Source organism: Octodon degus, unplaced genomic scaffold, assembly GCF_000260255.1.
Source record: "Octodon degus isolate 3935 unplaced genomic scaffold, OctDeg1.0 scaffold00097, whole genome shotgun sequence".
In the NCBI taxonomy this organism is placed as follows: domain Eukaryota; kingdom Metazoa; phylum Chordata; class Mammalia; order Rodentia; family Octodontidae; genus Octodon; species Octodon degus.
In genome coordinates, this window is record NW_004524673.1 from 8,500,033 (window position 1) to 8,504,787 (window position 4,755).

Below are 4,755 nucleotides of genomic sequence, written 5' to 3' on the forward strand. Positions count from 1 at the left end.
CTACTCGGCGGGCGGGGTGGGGGATGCACTGAGGAGTGGTGGGGGGCGGCCCGAGGGGCTGGGAGAGGGTCTGGCCTACGCTGCGCCTGGGCTGGGACTGGTCCCGCCGGCGCAGGGTAGCAGGAAACTCTCCGCACACTCACCGGACCTGGGCTAGCAACCCATTTCTTAAGAGGTTAAAATGAGAAATTCCATGAAAGGTCCCCTTAAAAGTACAAGAATGTTCACCGTGGCATTATTTTTAACAGCTAAAAGAAAAAGAAAATAATCCAAATGTTTATAAACTAATGAATGGATAAACAAAATGTAATATAGAAACATTAAAAATTTGTATATTTCACTGCCAGTAAATATCACCTAATAAGAGAACAGTAAGCAACAGAAAAGGAGGGATGTCCATACAGATGAATAGATTTGTCAAGAGAAAGGAATTAAATACTGATACATCCTACATTGATGAACCTTTAACACATTTGCCTACTGATAGAAGACAGTCAGAAAAGAGTGCACATAACATTATAGAGCAGAAAGATGAACAGCTGCCCAGGTGAGCCGGAGGCAATGGAGGGTGCTGCTCATGGAGGCAGCGTCTTTCAGGAGTGATGAAAAGGTCTATGGCGATGGTTGTACAACCAGAAAGGGTCACTCCACTGTGCATTTCAAATTGGGAAATTACATGGTATGTGATAGTGGTTGGATATGTGAGTACAAATAGCTTTTCAAAGTGAAGCTATTATTGTGTTGTTACTTGTGGCAGTAGGGACTGAGCCCAGGGCCTTGGCATGCATCCCACCCCTTTTTTATTTTTATTTTGAGACGAGGTCTTAGAAAGCTGCCCGGCTGGGCTTCTCCTTGTCCTCCTCCAGCCGCAGCCTCCTGGAGCACTAGCCTTATGGGCATCATCACCATATCCGGCAGGAAAGCTATGATTTAAAACCATGAGCTCCACAAGTAGAAATGCTTGTGAGCAATCCCAGTAACAGTCGGGTTGGTCCCACATCAGTGTTCCATGAATTAACACATTTACTTGTCTTCTGCGGTACCTCCTGGCACAGTCCTCTAAGGAAGGAACCTCAGATTGGCCATTTTTGTACCCCAGCTTTTAACAGTTCCTAGCTCTCAAAAGATGTCACTAAATGCCTCAGAATGGTTGATAAACTGGTAGAATGCGAGTCAGTAACCAATTAAAAGCAAGGGAAGCAAATCCTCAGCGGTTTTTTTTGTTTGTTTGTTTTGTTTTTGTAAACAAGATATTGAATATTTCCGTAAAGTTAATATTTTACCTAAAAGAACCACTTTCTATTATGAAAAATGCTAAAATTGGTCAGAAGTAAAAGAAAAGCTATCACAAGTCTGTATTTTGCAAGCATTTCTTCAATGTATGGAACCAAATAGGGAGCCAGGGATATAGCTCAGCAGCACGGCACTTGCCTGCAGGCCAGAGGTTGTGAGTTTGATTCCCAGTACCAAAAGCAGAAAAAGAAACCAAGTAGGTAATGCACATTACATGTGAGCATTTTTTTTCCCTGAGGTAAAGTTTTTTGTTTATTTGTTTGTACAGGAAATTAAGTTTATTTCCAGCCTCTTCTTCCATTCCGTCTCCTCCCTCGCCCCTTCCCTTCCCCCCTCTTTCCCGTCCCCTCCTGAATTTGTTTTGAGATAAGAGTCTCACTAAAGTACTAGAAATTGCCCAGGATAAACTTGAATTTGTAATCCTCATGCCTCAACCTCCTGACATGGAATTTCTAAGGGCACAACAAAATTTGGGGGGCGGGGTGGGCAGGAGGGCTTTTGTTTGGTTGGTTTTGTTTTGCTTGTTTTTGAGACAGTGTCCCACTGTGTAGTTGAGGCTGCCTTTGAACTCACTAACTCAGGCTGGCCTTGAACTCACTGCAATCCTGTATCAGCCTCCTGAGTTCTGGGATTATACGCGTGCACCACCATGCCAGGTGAGTACCATAAAGTTTTAAGTGAATTTATAGTGTCCTCTTCTTTTATGATGTTTTCACTATTAAGCATTCATTTCCGTTATTGTACCAAAATCTTCCAATTCTGCAGTTGGGCTCAACAGTCTCAAAAACTATCCCCTCACTACTTCATGGATGTGAATGACCCTGCACATGCCCATGTCATATGCTGCTAATTTAGCTCTTTGAAGCTTCTAGCTCCATGAATCATGGTTTTCCCATGTTTCCCATAGCTAATCTGCTCTGGATGAGAAATTAACAATTTAAGTCCATCTGTAAGAAAATTTCTTTATTCAATATATAATATAGCAAAGGACACATGGTGCCAAATTAACTACATTTTCCCTTTTGATGGGATTACTACTAGACTTGCAAATGCTCTTTGACAATCCTAAAGGCATTACTATCCGAAGGAATACTGTTTCTTTGGAATTAAGTTCTTAGCATATGGGTTGCAGAGGAAAAAATGAGCTTCACTGAGATTATTTCTCACCTCTCAGACAGATAAAAGCCAAGAGTAGAAGCAATATACTGATTGGTGGTGGAAAGGCTAAGCAGAACAATCCATTTAGAGGAGAATTTGGAAATAGCTAGCAAATTATACATATTACCTTGCAACTTACAATCTCACTTCTAGAATCTCTTCCAAAGATGCACGCTTGAAGATAAGAAATGTCCGTGCACAGGACTTTTCACTACAAGTGTTAAAGACAGGAAGTCGCACAAAGCCCCGTTAGCTGGGAATTATTAATGTACGTGCAGCTATAAAAATGAATGTAGACATTCTCTAGGTACTGATATGAGTGCTAATTGTTTCTAAGTGCAGTCTACACACAGGATATGTATATAGTAGGTTATCTTTTTAAGAGTGTAAAGAATGAATATACATACACATTTATTCAATTATATCAAAATAATTGAAAAGCAAATTTTTTTTAAATTACTAAAGGAAGGGAGACAATAGGAAACACTTTTCTCAGAGACCTTGTTTTGCAGTTATGGCATATATACATACTATATATATATAAATATATATATATATATATATATATAATTTGTAGTTATATATATAATTACAAGTGGAAAAACTATTAAAAATCAAACAGTAAGTCCCAAGTGAACCTAAATGTGTGTTCCTTGACAATTTTATCACCTGGAAAAGTCTTTAAAACATTAATTTAACTATAGACTTCTAGTGAAAAAATACACATATGTGCTAACTACCAAAACCACACACACACCCCATACAAAGAACCCTTAAAGACTACTCATTGGTAAAAATATGGTATTATTTCAGACTATTATTTTTGGACACACTTATAAGGTAAAATAAATAAGAAATTAAATTATTAGGAAGCAATGTTTTTAGCATATAGAAAAAAGAGATACAAATATAAAAATTCAAAGAAATAAAATTCTTACGGTCTTATTTTTGATTTACAGAAATCAGTATAAACTCATAAAGTATATCACCTTTTAAAAATGCATTTTTGGGCTGGGGAGATAACTCAGTGGAATAAGTGCTTGCCTGGCAAGTACAAGGTCCTGAGTTTGATCCCTGGTACCACCAAAAAAAAAAGGCAGTTTTTTAGTTTTTCACTAAAAAAGATCTAAAAACAATGACCAAGCAAGTCACACAATGTACTCTCAGGGCCTAGATTCTGTCCCCTTCACCACCTTCTCTCAGTCTCACTATGTAGCTCAGGCTGGCCTTAAACTCCCTCTATAGCCCAGGCTAGCCTTGAACTTGAGCTCATAGTAATCCTCCTGCTTCAGCTTCCCAAGTGCTGGGGTTACAGGCATGTGACACCATCCCCAGCCAGACAGTGATCTCTATGAAGGTTTGTTTATTTATTTATTTATTTATTTATTTATTTATTTATTGGCAGAACCGGCATTGAACTCAGGCCCTTGAACTTGCCAGGGAAGCTCTTATTCCACTGAGCCATTTCCCCAGCCCCAGACAGTGGTCTGTAAATACTGGTTCCCAATGTAAGGAACCAGGGCTCCTTCACAGAGTGGCTTGTCCCATTTCAGAGGCAGGACATGTAGAAGATGAGCCTGGACCATCTCATTTTCTCATATATGAAATAAAGGAAGGCATCAAAGAGCACTAGGGCTATGTTTAAGGAACACAGATCCTAACTTGACGGTCCCATTCACCAATGGTAAGACAGTTTGAACATCAAAAAGAAAAGAACAGTAATGAACTGAAACATCTAAATTATGTTAAAACTTAAAAGTTCATAAAAAAAATCTTAGCAGTCACCTTAACAGGTTACTGGGTAGGTCTCTCATTGTTCAAAAAACTGGTAAATACAGCAAAGGATCAAGCATTTATTCTGCTTTTTCTGTGTAAACCATACTTCAGGATAACCAAACATTTGTTAAGGAAAAGCTATTCTTTACAAAATAATTTCAAATAATATTTGCAAAGAGAATTATCTTTATATCAAATACAGAGAACAAGGAAACACTGAGTAACAGGATATAGTTAGAAAAATTCAGAACTGAGAAAAGCTACAGGACCAATGACTCACTGTTCTTAAATGAATAAATGGCAAGAGGGAAAAAAACAGAAAGAAAGGTAGGAAAGCTATAGAATAAAACCTACATAAGAGACACACCAGGCAAGTGTAATGTATGGATCTTGGATGGGTCCTGGTTTGGTGCGTGCTAACTGTTAAAAATCCATAAGGAAATTGGGGACATCTGAAAACTGGTATCTGATGATATTGAAGTCATTATTAATATTTTTAGATCTGATTATAATCCTGCTCTTTTTTTT